This window comes from Oncorhynchus gorbuscha, linkage group LG16 (genome assembly GCF_021184085.1).
Source record: "Oncorhynchus gorbuscha isolate QuinsamMale2020 ecotype Even-year linkage group LG16, OgorEven_v1.0, whole genome shotgun sequence".
Taxonomy (NCBI): domain Eukaryota; kingdom Metazoa; phylum Chordata; class Actinopteri; order Salmoniformes; family Salmonidae; genus Oncorhynchus; species Oncorhynchus gorbuscha.
In genome coordinates this window covers 78,982,976-78,999,596 of record NC_060188.1, presented here as the reverse complement: position 1 = coordinate 78,999,596, position 16,621 = coordinate 78,982,976, and positions in this window count along the sequence as shown.

Below are 16,621 nucleotides of genomic sequence, written 5' to 3'. Positions count from 1 at the left end.
AACAAAATGTGGAAAAAGTCATGGGGGGGTCTGAATACTTTCCGATCGCACTGTACATAGGGCAGTAGCCTCTAAGATGCAGGGTAGACTACCAGGTGGTAGCTGGCTAGTCACAGTGACTAGGCAGGCTGGCTAGTGCTGACTTTTTAACAGTCTGATGGCCTGGAGATAGAAGCTGTTTTTCAGGCTCTCGGTCCCAACTTTGACGCACCTGTACTGTCTCCGCTTTCTAGATGGTAGTGGGGTGAATAGGACATGGCATAGGTGGCGGAGGTCCATGACGATCTTCTTGGCCTTCCTGTGACACCGGGTGCTGTAGGCTGACATCAGCACCCTCTGGAGAGACCTGCCGTTGCAGACGGTGCATTTGTCGTATCAGGCAATGATAGGACAGGATGCTCTCAATGGTGCATCTGTAGAGGTTTGTTATGGTCGTGGTTTTGTTAGGGTCCTAGGGGCCAATTCTCTTTGCAAATACTCCTTCTGGGAAAATTATGTTGAACCTTTTGCATAACTTCAGTATCTTGCGATCAGTAGTTATATCACGGCTCCAGAAATTAAGCATCAAGGCAGGTCCATGTGTTTCTCTCCATGGTCTCTATTTACCTAGAGCTGCAGGACTAAACTGGGAGAAAGAGTCTGGTCATTCCAACAGCCAAGTTATTCTGCCATGTCACCAGCCATGTACAACGTCACACCATGAGGCACTACTGAGAGTCAGTCAAATGACCTCGAGGCAGACCAATACTGACTTCTAATGAACACTGCACACACAGAGTAATTAACACATTATTATGGCCCAAGCCAAAGCAGCCTTTCCTAAAGCAATTACAGTTAGTCTTTGGCACTTTAATCAGGCTAATGCACTCTTTTTCAAAAAGGTTGTTAGTAAAGAAAAGCTATTATGTGGTTTACTGACACAAGTACATTTGATACAATGTCAATGCTAATGTTTGCCATGGTCACTCTACTGTAATTGCCTGTGATCAAGGATAATAGTCGGCGTTTGTGCTTGTGCTTCCAGGGGGCGCAGGGTTTCTCTAAGAATCACGCCAGTGTCAGGGGTCCAAGAATAACAAATATATTTTCATTTAGACTTCAAGCACATTTCTCCTCCCTGTAGGATAGTGGACCAGGAAGGTCAGTGGGAGCCGGAGCTCGCTAGGGCCTCTGCTCCGCTGGTCACAACAGTCATTGTTACTTATTAGAAAAACCTATTGGTTGGATGGGCCAAATGTGACATGTTTTCAGAAAGGCTTGACACAGATCGTACTGTATATTATCTGAACCTGAAAAACTCTCTCTCTCTCTCTCTCTCTCTCTCTCTCTCTCTCTCTCTCTCTCTCTCTCTCTCTCTCTCTCTCTCTCTCTCTCTCTCTCTCTCTCTCTCTCTCTCTCTCTCTCTCTCTCTCTCTCTCTCTCTCTCTCTCTCTCTCTCTCTCTCTCCATCCCCTCTTTCCTCTCCTCCTCTCTCTAAATTGATAAACACATGCTTCATCTTAGTCAAGGCCAAGGCAAATGTTTGACACACCTGCTGAACCGAAATTGGAGCCCTCCGGAGATCCCGAAGGGGTCCAAGCCTCAGCCTGAACTGGCCCAAGCTTTAATATATGCCGTTAAATGCAGTAAAACATTCTCTATACATAGCCATCTAGCCGTTGGATTCTGCTGACATCAAGCAAGGCAGGAGGCTCTTCGGAGAACCAGAGACCCAATGCTCCTCACGGATGTTCCAGACTCACCTCTGTTCTTAGAACTCCCTGGGTTCGGACCAACGTCACTGTGTCCGACCTCTGAAAATACACCAGAACTGTGGCTCTCTGAGTTATTATTAACATCTACTGCCTTGTCCACCAGAGCATCAGAAAGTGAGTTCTCCAGGATAAAATATTCACAGCTGGTACTGTGGTTTGGTCCTGAAGCCGCAAATTCCTCTGAGCAAACAGAGAAGCTGTGAATGTGTGAAGCCATCGGTGTGGATTTCATTTGAGGTCCACACAGGTTTGTTAGAAATTATGTAGTCAAAACAGCAACATTATACCGCATGTCCTTAAATCAACAAAACACTGATCTGTACCTTTTCCTGAAGACATCAGAAAACACATTTCTGGAAGTATATAGAAGTTCAAGTTATGTGAAAGATGAACTATGTAAAGTATAGTTTGAACCTAGTATTCAGACATATAGTCCTACACTATAAGTTCAACAAACAAACACTTTGTCAGAATCATTTTATTTTTGTAATGGAAAAACAATTCTACTGGTGCCTTGAATACATTTCAGTCTAACTGTACATTATATATTTACAGAACACCCAAGTAATCATATAAACAAAGCTTGAGTGTTCTGTTAAGATTAAAGCAAATTTGAAGCTTGTTCAAATGCATCATACTTACTCACATTTTGACATGACTATTACACATTTTGGATTATTGAGGCTAACAAAAGAAGTCTGTTTATATCAAAACAACAGGATCAACAGAGAGATTGTGATTCCACTCAGAAATATCCTCAGAGAGTAACAGATGTTGGAGTATTGACAGTGATTGAACACACCCTCGGGTGGGGATGGTGTGTGTATGTGTGTGTGTGTGTGTGTGTGTGTGTGTGTGTGTGTGTGTGTGTGTGTGTGTGTGTGTGTGTGTGTGTGTGTGTGTGTGTGTGTGTGTGTGTGTGTGTGTGTGTGTGTGTGTGTGCGTGCGTGCGTGTGTGCGCGTGTGTGCGTGCTTGCGTGCCCGCATGTGTGTCTGTGTGTGTGTCCTGATGCCTGCCCTAGCTCTCTGTCTGAATCTGCTAATTGCTGGAACTGATCTGGAGGTTACGAGGAGAAAAAGAAACCATTACATCATGCTTAATTAGAGTCAGCTCATGAACAACTTTCTAATATTTATGTTACACCATATGCCATCGCCTTGTATCTGACACTCACTGGACAGGCAGAGGGAAACATCCTGATTTAGATATCACAGGTCAAGGTGGAACGTGCTCAGCTGCTATGCCACCTCCAGAAAGCTTATTTTCTGAGAGAGGCCACATTCATAGTCATACTTCCAAAAACAGGTTTCCTTTTGTTGGTAAGAGATTAAAGAACACATGTATCCTTTATGGCAAGATGGCACTGATAGAGATGGCAGCTTTGCTTCAAGTCCTTAGAAAACTGCAGCATTTAGATTTTTATGTATTATTTCTTACATTGTTAGCCCAGAAAACCTTAAGCGTTATTACACACAGCCGGGAAGAACTATTGGATATCAGAGAGATGTCAATTTACCAGCACAACCAGCACTATGACCAGTAATACGACTTTCCCAAAGCATATCTTTTGTCTGCACCTCCCAGGGCATTTGAACTGATTCTAGAGGTAGACCGAAAACAACGCTGTCGGAGGAGGAGAGGGTGCCGGAGTGGTCTCCTAGTGAAGCTTTGGATGCGCGGACACCACCCACCACTTCAGAGTATATTACTCGCCAGTCCCTAGTTAACATTGTTGACGAAATTAGGGCAAGAGTTGCTTTCCAAAGAGATATCCGGGATTGTAACATACTCTGTTTCACGGAGACATGGCTAGCTGGGGACATACATACGGAGTCTGTACAGCCAACGGGACTTTCAGTGCATCGCACTGACAGGAACAAACATGTCTCTGGTAAGAAGAACGGCGGGGTGTATGTTTCATGATTAACTATACAAGAACTCAAGTCAAGTCCTTTTGTTCACCTGACCAAGAATTCCTCACAATCAAATGCTTATCCTATTATCACCCAAGAGAACTCTCCCCAGTTATAGTCACGGCCGTGTATATACTCAAGGGGATACCAAGACGGCCATCAAAGAACTTCACAGGTCTATATGTAACTAGAAACCATACAGTTGAAGCCGGAAGGTTACATACACCTTAGCCAAATACATTTATACTCAGTTTTTCACAATTACTGACATTTAATCATAGTAAAAATTCCCTGTGTTAGGTAAATTAGGATCACCACTTTATTTTAAGTGAAATGTCAGAATAATAGTAGAGAGAATGATTTATTTCAGCTTTTGTTTCTTTCATCACATTCCCAGTGGGTCAGAAGTTTACATACACTCAATTCATAGTTGGTAGCATTTCCTTTACATTATTTAACTTGAGTCAAACGCTTTGGGTAGCCTTCCACAAGCTTACCACAATAAGTTGGGTGAATTTCGGCCCATTCCTCCTGACAGAGCTGGTGCAACTGAGTCAGGTTTGTAGGTCTCCTTGCTTGCACACACTTTTTCAGTTCTGCCCACAAATTTTCTATAAGATTGAGGTAAGGGCTTTGTGAAGCCACAACTTTGGAAGTATGCTTGGGGTCATTGTCCATTTGGAAGACACATTTGCAACCATGCTTTAACTTCCTGACTGATGTCTTGAAATGTTGCTTCAATATATCCACATAATTTTCCTACCTCATGATGCCATCTATTTTGTGAAGTGCACCAGTCCCTCCTGAAATCCCTCCTGCACCACTGCTACTCTACAGGAGGTTAGTGCCAACACTGCTACTTTAACTTTCACGATGCATACAAGGCATCGTGAAAGTTAAAGTAGAGCTCAGTTGGTAGAGCATGGCGCTTGTAACGCCAGGGTAGTGGGTTCGATCCCCGGGACCACCCATACGTAGAATGTATGCACACATGACTGTAAGTCGCTTTGGATAAAAGCGTCTGCTAAATGGCATATATTATATTATTATTATTATTATTATAAGGCCACCCCCCGCCCTCAGCGATGCATATAAGGCCCTTCCCCGCCCTCCTTTTGGCAAATCTGACCATTACTCCATCTTGTTGCTCCCCTCCTATATGAAGAAACTAGGACACCTACACCACCCGTTGTTACAGGAAGGCCATAAAGATCATCAAGGACATCAACCACCCGAACCACTGCCTGTTCACCCCGCTATCATCCAGAAGGCGAGGTCAGTACAGGTGCATCAAAGCTGGGACCGAGAGACTGAAAAACAGCTTCTATCTCAAGGCCATCAGACTGTTAAACAGCCACCACTAACATTGAGTGGCTGCTGCCAACACACTGTCATTGACACTGACCCAACTCCAGCCATTTTAATAATGGGAATTGATGGGAAATGATGTAAATATATCACTAGCCACTTTAACTATGCCACTTTGTTTACTTTGTCTACACACTCATCTCATATGTATATACTGTACTCGATACCATCTACTGTATGCTGCTCTGTACCATCACTCATTCATATATCCTTATGTACATGTTCCTTATCCCCTTACACTGTGTATAAGACAGTAGTTTTGGAATTGTTAGTTAGATTACTTGTTGGTTATCACTGCATTGTCGGAACTAGAAGCACAAGCATTTCGCTACACTCGCATTAACATCTGCTAACCATGTGTATGTGACAAATAAAATTGGATTTGATTTGATTTAAATCAGGAAACGCCCGTGCTTAGGTATATCCAACGCTGGTCTGACCAAATGGATTCCACACTTCAAGATTGCTTCGATCACGTGGACTGGGATATGTTCCAGGTAGCCTCAGACAATAGCATTGACGTATATGTATACTAAGTGAGCGAGTTTATAAGGAAGTGTATATGAGATGTTGTACCCACTATGACTATTAAAACCTTCCCTGTCCAGAAACCATGGATTGATGGCAGCATTCGCGAAAATCTGAAAGCATGTACAAGCGCATTTAATCATGGCAAGGCGACTGGAAACATGACCGAATACAAACAGTGTAGTTATTCCCTCCGTAAGGCAATCAAACAAGCAAAGCATCAGTGCAGAGACAAAGTGGAGTCGCAATTGAATAGCTCAAACACGAGACATATGTGGCAGGGTCTACAGACAATCACAGATTACAAAAAGAAAACCAGCCCTGTCGTGGACATTGACGTCTTACTCCCAGATGACAGCGCTACCAACATGGGACTGTGGGCTTTCCTTCTCCGTGGCCGACGTGAGTAAAACATTTAAACGCGTTAACCGTCGCATGGCTGCCGGCCCAGACGGCATCCTAGCCGCGTCCTCAGAACATGTGCAGACCAGCTGTCTGGTGTGTTTACGGACATATTCAATCAATCCCTATCCCAGTCTGCTGTCCCCACATGCTTCAAGATGGCCACCATTGTTCATGTTCCTAAGAAACCTAAGTTATCATAACCGGGATCAATAAAAGACAGTACTGTGCAGCCATCTTCATCGACCTGGACAAGGCTTCCGACTCAGTCAATCACCCTATTCTTATCGGCAACTCAGTAGCCTCGGTTTTTCTAATGACTGCCTTGCCTGGTTCACCAACTACTTTGCAGACAGAGTTCAGTGTATCAAATCGGAGGGCATGTTGTCTGGTCCTCCTGGCAGTCTCTAAGGGGGTGCCACAGGGTTCAATTCTCAGGCCGACTCTTTTCTCTGTATATATCAATGATGTTGCTCTTGCTGCGGGCGATTCCCTGATCCACCTCTACGCAGACGACACCATTCTATATAGTTCTGGCCCTTCCTTGGACACTGTGCTATCTAACCTCCAAACGAGCTTCAATGCCATACAACACTCCTCCCGTGGCCTCCAACTGCTCTTAAACGCTAGTAAAACCAAATGCATGCTTTTCAACCGTTCGCTGCCTGCACCCGCACGCCCGACTAGCATCACCACCCTGGATGGTTCCGACCTAGAATATGTGGACATCTATAAGTACCTAGGTGTCTGGCTAGACTGTAAACTGTCCTTCCAGACTCATATCAAACATCTCCAATCTAAAACCAAATCTAGAGTCGGCTTTCTATTCCGCAACAAAGCCTCCTTCACTCACGGCGCCAAATTAACCTAGTAAAACTGACTATCCTACCGATCCTCGACTTCGGCGATGTCATCTACAAAATAGCTTCTAATACTCTACTCAGCAAACTGGATGCAGTTTATCACAGTGCCATCCATTTTGTTACTAAAGCCACCCACACACCACTGCGACCTGTATTGTCACACCCTGACCATAGTTTGCTTTGTATGTTTCTATGTTTTGGTTGGTCAGGGTGTGATCTGAGTGGGCATTCTATGTTGTGTGTCTAGTTTGTCTGTTTCTGTGTTTGGCCTGATATGGTTCTCAATCAGAGGCAGGTGTTAGTCATTGTCTCTGATTGGGAACCATATTTAGGTAGCCTGTTTGGTTTGGGGTTTTGTGGGTGATTGTTCCTGTCTTTGTGTTTGTTGCACCAGATAGGGCTGTTTTTGGTTTTCCACGGTTCTTGTTTTGTAGATTGTTCTATTTTCATCTTTATTAAAGATGTACAAAAATAACCAAGCTGCATTTTGGTTCGCCTCTCCTTCCCAGGAAGAATCCCGTGACTGACGGGGATACCCACCACAACAGGACCAAGCGGCGTGGTGACAGGCAGCGGCAGCAGGAGCAGCGCAAGGAGGACTGGACATGGGAGGATGAGTTGGATGGTAAAGGACCCTGGGCACAGCCAGGAGAATATCGCCGCCCCAAAGAAGAGCTTGAGGCGGGGAAGGCGGAGAGGCACTGGTATGAGGAGGCAGCACGGCGGCGTGGATGGAAGCCCGAGAGTCAGCCCCAAAAATGTATTGGGGGGGATACAGGAAGTGTGGCGAAGCCAGGTAGGAGACCTACGCCAACTTCCTGTCGTTACCGGGGGGCTAGAGAGACCGGGCAGGCACCGTGTTATGCTGTGAGGCGCACGGTGTCCCCAGTGTGGGTGCATAGCCCGGTGCGGTACATACCAGCTCCGCGTATCGGCCGGGCTAGAGTGAGCATCGAGCCAACTGCCATGAAGCCGGCTCTACACATCTGGTCTCCAGTTTGTCTCCTTGGGCCGGCTTACATGGTACCAGCCTTGCGCATGTTGTCCCCGGTTCGCCTGCATAGCCCAGTGCGGGCTATTCCACCTCGCCGCACTGGCAGGGCGACCAGGAGCATTCAACCAGGTAAGGTTGGGCAGGCTCGGTGCTCAAGAGCTCCAGTGAGCCTGCACGGTCCGGTCTATCCGGTACCTCCGGTGGCAGCCCCCCGCACCAGGCTGTCTCTCCGTCTCATCCCTACAGGTGTTCCCGCCTGTCCAGTGCTGCCAGAGCCTTCCTCCTCTCCAGTACTGCCGGAGCCTTCCTCCTCTCCAGTGCTGCCGGAGCCTCCCTCCTCTCCAGTGCTGCCGGACCCCCCCGGCAAGTCCGGCGGTGCCGGAGTATCCCGCCTGTCCGGCGCTGCCGGAGTCTCCCGCTCCAGAAGCGCCAGAGCCCCTCAGTCCAGAGGCGTCAGAGCCCCTCAGTCTGGCACTGCCAGAGTCTCCCGCCTGTCCGGCGCTGCCAGAACTTCCGCCCCTCAGCCCAGAGGTGCCAGAGCCCCTGAGCCCAGAAACGCCAGAGCCCCTGAGCCCAGAGGCGCCAGAGCCCCTGAGCCCAGAGGCGCCAGAGCCCCTGAGCCCAGAGGCGCCAGAGTCCCTGAGCCCAGAGGCGCCAGAGTCCCTGAGCCCAGAGGCGCCAGAGCCCCTGAGCCCAGAGGCGCCAGAGCCCCTGTCCCTCTGTCCCGAGCTGCCCCTCTGGCCCTCGCTACATATTCGTTGCCAGACCCACTGGCTCCAGGTCATCTACTAGTCCATGCTAGGTAAAGCTCTGCCCTATCTCAGGTCAGCCTTATCTCAGTTCAATGGTCACTATGGCAACACCCACCCGTAGCACACGGTCCAGCTGGTGTATCTCACCGATCATCCCTAAAGCCAACTCCCCATTTGGCCGCCTTTCCTTCCCCTTCCAGTTCTCTGCTGGAACGAATTGCAAAAATCGCTGAAGTTGGAGACTTTTATCTCCCTCACCAACTTCAAACATCTGCTATCTGAGCAGCTAACCGATCGCTGCAGCTGTACATAGTCCATCGGTAAATAGCCCAACCAATTTACCTACCTCATCCCCATACTGTTTATATGTATTTACTTTTTTGCTCTTTTGCACACCAGTATCTCTACCTGCACATCTGATCATTCATCACTCCAGTGTTAATCTGCAAAATTGTAATTATCCGCCTACCTCCTCATGCCTTTTGCACACAATGTATATAGACTCTTTTTTTCTTTCTACTGTGTTATTGACTTGTTTATTGTTTACTCCATGTGTAACTCTGTTGTCTGTTCACACTGCTATGCTTTATCTTGGCCAGGTTGCAGTTGTAAATGAGAACTTGTTCTCAACTAGCCTAGCTGGTTAAACAAAACCTCCACCCTACCTGGTATCCTAAACCCACTCCAATTTGCTTCCCGCCCCAATAGGTCCACAGACTATGCAATCATCATCACACTGCACACTGCCCTATCCCGTCTGGACAAGAGGAATACCTATGTAAGAATGCTGTTCATTGACTACAGCTCAGCATTCAACACCATAGTACCCACCAAACTTATCATTAAGCTTGGGACCCTGGGTCTCGACCCTGCCCTATGCAACTGGGTCCTGGGCTTACTGACGGGCCGCCCATAGGTGGTGAAGGCAGGAAACAACATCTCCACTCCGCTGATCCTCAACACTGGGACCCCACAAGGGTGCATTCTCAGCCCTCTCCTGTACTCCCTGTTAACCCACAACTGCGTGGCCATGCACGCCTCCAACTCAATCATCAAGTTTGCAGACGACACTACAGTGGTAGGCTTGATTACCAACAACGACAAGACAGCCTACAGGGAGGAGGTGAGGGCTCTCAGAGTGTGGTGTCAGGAACATAACCTCTCACTCAATGTCAGCAAAACAAAAGCGATGATCGTGGACTTCAGTAAACAGCAAAGAGAGCACCCCCCTATCCACATCGACGAGACAGCAGTGGAGATGGTGGAAGGTTTTAAGTTGCTCGGTGTACATATCATCGACAAACTGAAATGGTCCATGCACACAGACAGTGTGGTGAAGAAGGCACAACAGCGCATCTTCACCCTCAGGAGGTTGAATGAATTTGGCTTGTCACCGAAAACATTCACTAACTTTTACAGGTGCACAAATGAGAGCATCCTGTCAGGCTGTATCACCCCCTGGTACAGCAACTGCACCACCCAGAACCGCAGGGCTCTACCGAGGTTGGTACGGTCTGCACAACGCATCACGCGATTTGCGTGAAGAAGAGGCAGAGAAAAAGGGGCAAAAGGGCGGTCTAATAAACTAAACCAGACTTCCCTCCATTCTGCTAGCAAACGTGCAATCTTTGGAGAATAAAATTGACGAGTTACGCGGAAGATTAAACTACCAACAGGACATTAATAACTGTAACATCTTATGCTTCACGGAGTCGTGGCTGAACGATGACACAATCAACATACAGCTGGCTGGTTACATGCTATACCGGGTGGATAGAACAGCGGCTTCTGGCAAGACAAGGGGAGGTTATTTGTAAATAACAGCTGGTGCACTATATCGAAGGAAGTCTCGAGCTATTGCTTGCCTAAGGTAGAGTGTCTCATGATAAGCTGTAGACCACATGATCTACCTAGAGAGTTTTCATCTGTATTTTTCTGAGCTATTTACATACCACCACAGTCAAAGGCTGGCACTAAGATAGCATTGAATGAGCTGTATTCTGCCGTAAGCAAACAAGAAAATGCTCACCCAGGGGACTTTAATGCAGGGACATTTAAATCTGTTTGACCACATTTCTATCAGCATGTTAAATGTGCAACCTGAGGAAAAAACCTCTGGACCACATATATTCCACACACAGAGACGCATACACAGCTCCTCCCCACCCTCTATTTGGCAAATCTGACCATAATTCTATCCTCCTGATTCCTGCTTACAAGCTAAATTTAAAGCAGGAAGCAACAGTGACTAGATTAATACAAAAGTGCTCAGATGAAGCAGATGCTAAGCACAGGACTGTTTTGCTAGCACAGACTGGAATATGTTCCAGTATTCCTCTGATGGTATTGAGGAGTACACAATATCAATCATTGGCTTCATTAAAAAATGCATTGGTGACGTCGCCCCACAGTGACCGTATGTACATACCACAACCAGAAGCCATGGATTACAGGCAGCATCCACACTGAGCTAAAGGCAGTATGATCGAATCATACTACACCGGCTCTGACGCTTATCAGATGTAGCAGGGCTTGCAAACCATTACAGACTACATAGAGCAGCACAGCCGAGAGCTGCCCAGTGATACGAGCCTACCAGATGAGATAAACTACTTATATGCTTGCATCGAGGCAAATAACACTGAAACATGCATGAGAGCGCCAGCTGCTCCGGATGACTGTGTGATCACGCCGTAGCCGATGTGAGTAAGACCTTTAACTTGTTATGGCTGGGGGCAGTATTGAGTAGCTTGGATGAGTAGCTTGTTTCATGCTACTATTGTGAAGTGGGGGAGAATGAGAGGGGATTGAGTAAGAGGTCTGCCATAGAGGCATGAGCTGGTCACGCGCGTTCACGTGAGAGTTAGCTTGAGTTCCATTGTATTTCTGAAGACAAAGGAATTCTCTGGTTGGAACATTATTGAAGATTTATGATAAAAACACCCTAAAGATTGATTTGATACATCGTTTGACATGTTTCTACGAACTGTAATATAACTTTTTTGACTTTTCGTCTGAACTATGCGCTCGCGCATTGAGCATTTGGATTACTGTGCTAAAAACGCAAACAAAAATGAGGTATTTGGACATAAATTATGGATTTTATCGTACAAATCAAACATTTATTGTGGAACTGGGATTCCTGGGAGTGCATTCTGATGAAGATCATCAAATGTAAGTGAATATTTATAATGTTATTTCTGACTTCTGTTGACTCCACAACATGGCGGATATCTATATGGCTTGATTTGTTGTCTGAGCGCTGTACTCAGATTACTGCATGGTGTGCTTTTTCGGTAAAGCTTTTTTGAAATCTGACACAGCGGTTGCATTAAGGAGAAGTGTATCTATAATTCCATGCATAATAGTTTTTTAAAAACTGCAGTGTTGGTTGGGGGCTCGTAAGTAAGCATTTCACTGTAAGGTATGTTGTAAGGTCTTGTATTTGGCGCATGTGACTAATATAATTTGATTTGATTTGAAACTACCTGCCCTCCAGGACACCTACAACACCCGATGTCACAGGAAGGAACAAAAGATCATCAAGGATAGAGAGCCACTACCTGTTCACCTCGAATCCATCCAGAAGGCAAGGTCAGTACAGGTGTGTCAGAGCTGGGAGAGAGAGATTGAAAAACAGCTTCTATTTCAAAGCCATCAGATTGTTAAACAGGCACCACTAGCACAGAGAGGGGGCTGCCTACCTACAGACTTTAATCAATTGAACAAAAGTCACTTTAATAATGCCACTTTAAGAATGTTTACATACAGTTGAAGTCGGAAGTTTACATACACACAGGCTGGAGTCATTAAAACTTGTTTTTCAACCACTCCACAAATTTTTTGTCAGCAAACTTTTGGCAAGTCGGTTAGGACATCTACTAAGAAATATTTCCAACAATTGTTTACAGGCAGATTATTTCACTGATAATTCACTGTATCATAATTCCTGTGGGTCAGAAGTTTACATACACTAAGTTGACTGTGCCTTTAAACAGCTTGGAAAATTCCAGAAAATGGCATGGCTTTAGAAGCTACTGATAGGCTAATTGACCTCATTTGAGTCAATTGGATGTGTATCTGTGGATGTATTTCAAGGCCTACCTTGAAACTCAGTGCCAAACTCAGTGCCTCTTAGCTTGACATCATGGGAAAATCAAAAGAAATCAGCCAAGACCTCTGAATTTATTTTGTAGACCTCCACAAGTCTGGTTCATCCTTGGGAGCAATTTCTAAACGCCTGAAGGTGCCACGTTCATCTGTACAAACAATAGTACGCAAGTATAAACATCATGGAATCAGGAATGAGACGTGTTCTGTCTTCAAAAGATGAACGTACGTCGGTGCGAAAAGTGCAAATCAATCCCAGAACAACACCAAATGACCTTGTAAAGATGCTAGAGGAAACAGGTACAAAAGTATCTATATTCACAGTAAAACGAGGCCTAAATCGACATAACCTGAAAGGCCGCTCAGCAAGGAAGAAGCCACTGCTCCAAAACCGCCATAAAAAATCCAGAGGTCGGTTTGCATCTGCACATGGGGACAAAGATCATACCTTTTTGGAGAAATGTCTTCTGGTCTGATGAAACAAAAATAGAACTGTTTGGCCATATAACGATCGTTATGTTTGGAGAAAAAAGGTCTTGCAAGTTGAAGAACACCATCCCAACTGTGAATCACAAGGGTGGCAGCATCATGTTGTGGGGGTGCTTTGCTGCAGGAGGGACTGGTGCACTTCACAAAATAGATGGCATCATGAGGCAGGGAAATTACGTGGATATATTGAAGCAACATCTCAAGACATCAGTTCGGGAGTTTAAGCTTGGTCGCAAATGGGTCTTCCAAATGGACAATGACCCCAAGCTTACTTCCAAAGTTGTGGCAAAATGGCTTAAGGACAACAAAGTCAAGGTATTGGAGTGGCCATCACAAAGCCCTGACTTCAATCCTATAGAAAATGTGTGGGCAGAACTCTCGCTCTCTTCCGTCTTCAAGAGAGCGAGAGTTGCAACCCTTCTGAAAAAACCTACACTCGATCCCTCCGATGTCAACAATTACAGACCAGTATCCCTTCTTTCTTTTCTCTCCAAAACTCTTGAACGTGCCGTCCTTGGCCAGCTCTCCCGCTATCTCTCTCTGAATGACCTTCTTGATCCAAATCAGTCAGGTTTCAAGACTAGTCATTCAACTGAGACTGCTCTCCTCTGTATCACGGAGGCGCTCCGCACTGCTAAAGCTAACTCTCTCTCCTCTGCTCTCATCCTTCTAGATCTATCGGCTGCCTTTGATACTGTGAACCATCAGATCCTCCTCTCCACCCTCTCCGAGTTGGGCATCTCTGGCGCGGCCCACGCTTGGATTGCGTCCTACCTGACAGGTCGCTCCTACCAGGTGGCGTGGTGAGAATCTGTCTCCTCACCACGCGCTCTCACCACTGGTGTCCCCCAGGGCTCTGTTCTAGGCCCTCTCCTATTCTCGCTATACACCAAGTCACTTGGCTCTGTCATAACCTCACATGGTCTCTCCTATCATTGCTATGCAGACGACACACAATTAATCTTCTCCTTTCCCCCTTCTGATGACCAGGTGGCGAATCGCATCTCTGCATGTCTGGCAGACATATCAGTGTGGATGACGGATCACCACCTCAAGCTGAACCTCGGCAAGACGGAGCTGCTCTTCCTCCCGGGGAAGGACTGCCCGTTCCATGATCTCGCCATCACGGTTGACAACTCCATTGTGTCCTCCTCCCAAAGCGCTAAGAACCTTGGCGTGATCCTGGACAACACCCTGTCGTTCTCAACCAACATCAAGGCGGTGGCCCGTTCCTGTAGGTTCATGCTCTACAACATCCGCAGAGTACGACCCTGCCTCACACAGGAAGCGGCGCAGGTCCTAATCCAGGCACTTGTCATCTCCCGTCTGGATTACTGCAACTCGCTGTTGGCTGGGCTCCCTGCCTGTGCCATTAAACCCCTTCAACTCATCCAGAACGCCGCAGCCCGTCTGGTGTTCAACCTTCCCAAGTTCTCTCACGTCACCCCGCTCCTCCGTTCTCTCCACTGGCTTCCAGTTGAAGCTTGCATCCGCTACAAGACCATGGTGCTTGCCTACGGAGCTGTGAGGAGAACGCCACCACAGTACCTCCAGGCTCTGATCAGGCCCTACACCCAAACAAGGACACTGCGTTCATCCACCTCTGGCCTGCTCGCCTCCCTACCACTGAGGAAGTACAGCTCCCGCTCAGCCCAGTCAAAACTGTTCGCTGCCCTGGCCCCCCAATGGTGGAACAAACTCCCTCACGACGCCAGGACAGCGGAGTCAATCACCACCTTCCGGAGACACCTGAAACCCCACCTCTTTAAGGAATACCTAGGACAGGATAAGTAATCCCTCTCACCCCCCCCCCCTTTAAGATTTAGATGCACTATTGTAAAGTGACTGTTCCACTGGATGTCATAAGGTGAATGCACCAATTTGTAAGTCGCTCTGGATAAGAGCGTCTGCTAAATGACTTAAATGTAAATGTAACTGAAAAAGCGTGTGCGGGCAAGGAGGCCTACAAACCTGATTCAGTTACACCAGCTCAGTCAGGAGGAAACGACAAAAATTCAATAAACTTATTGTGGGAAGCTTGTGGAAGGCTACCTGAAACGTTTGACTCAAGTTAAGCAATTTAAAGGCAATGCTACCAAATAATAATTGAGTGTACGTAAACTTCTGACCCACTGGGAATGTGATGAAAGAAATAAAAGCTAAAATAAATCATTCCTTCTACTATTATTCTGACATTTTGCATTCTAAAAAATAAAGTGGTGATCCTAACTGACCAAAGACAGAGAATTTATACTAGGGTTAAATGTCAGTAATTGTGAAAAACTATTTGGCTAAGGTGTCTGTAAACTTCCGACTTCAACTATATCTCGCATTACTCATCTATTGCATCTTAGCCACTCTGTCACTGCTCATCAATTTATTTTCTACTTATATATTCTCATCCCATTCCTTTACTAGATTGTGTGTATTCGGTTTTGTTGTAGAATTTGTTAGATATTAGGTTTTGTTGTGGAGTTGTTAGATATTACCTGTTAGATACTGCTGCACTGTCGGATCCAAACTCTGCACAAAAAGAAATGTCCCTTTTTCAGGACCTTGTCTTTCAAAGATAATTTGTAAAAATCCAAATAACTGCACAGATCTTGATTGTAAAGGGTTTAAATACTGTTTCCCATGCTTGTTCAATGAAACATAAGCAATTAATGAACATGCACCTATGAAACGGTCGTTAAGACACTAACAGCTTACAGATGGTATGCAATTAATGTCACAGTTATAAAAACTTAGGACACTAAAGAGGCCTTTCTACTGACTAAACACCAAAAGAAAGATGTCCAGGGTCCCTGCTCATCTGCGTGAACGTGCCTTAGACATGCTGCAAGGAGGCATGAGGACTGCAGATGTGGCCAGGGCAGTCAATGTCTGGACTGTGAGACACCTAAGACAGCGCTACACGGAGACAGGACGGACAGCTGATCATCCTCGCAGTGGCAGACCAAGTGTAATAACACCTACACAGGATCGGTACATCCGAACATCATACCTGCTGGATAGGTACAGGATGGCAACAACAACAGCCCGAGTTACACTAGGAACGCACAATCCCTCCATCAGTGCTGAGACTGTCCACAATAGGCTGAGAGAGGCTGGACTGAGGGTTTGTAGGCCTGTTGTAAGGCAGGTCCTCACCAGACTTCTCCGGGAACAAAGTCGCCTATGGGCACAAATCCACCGTTGCTGGACCAGACAGGAAGTGCTCTTCACTGACGAGTGGCGGTTTTGTCTCACTAGGGGTGATGGTTGGATTTGCGTTTATCGTCGGAGGAATGAGCATTACACTGAGGCCTGTACTATGGAGCGGGATCGATTTGGAGGTGGAGGGTCCGTAATGGTCTGTGGCGGTGTGTCACAGCATCATTGTACTGAGCTTGTTGTCATTGCAGGCAATCTCATCGCTGTGCGTTACAGGGAAGACATCCTCCTCCC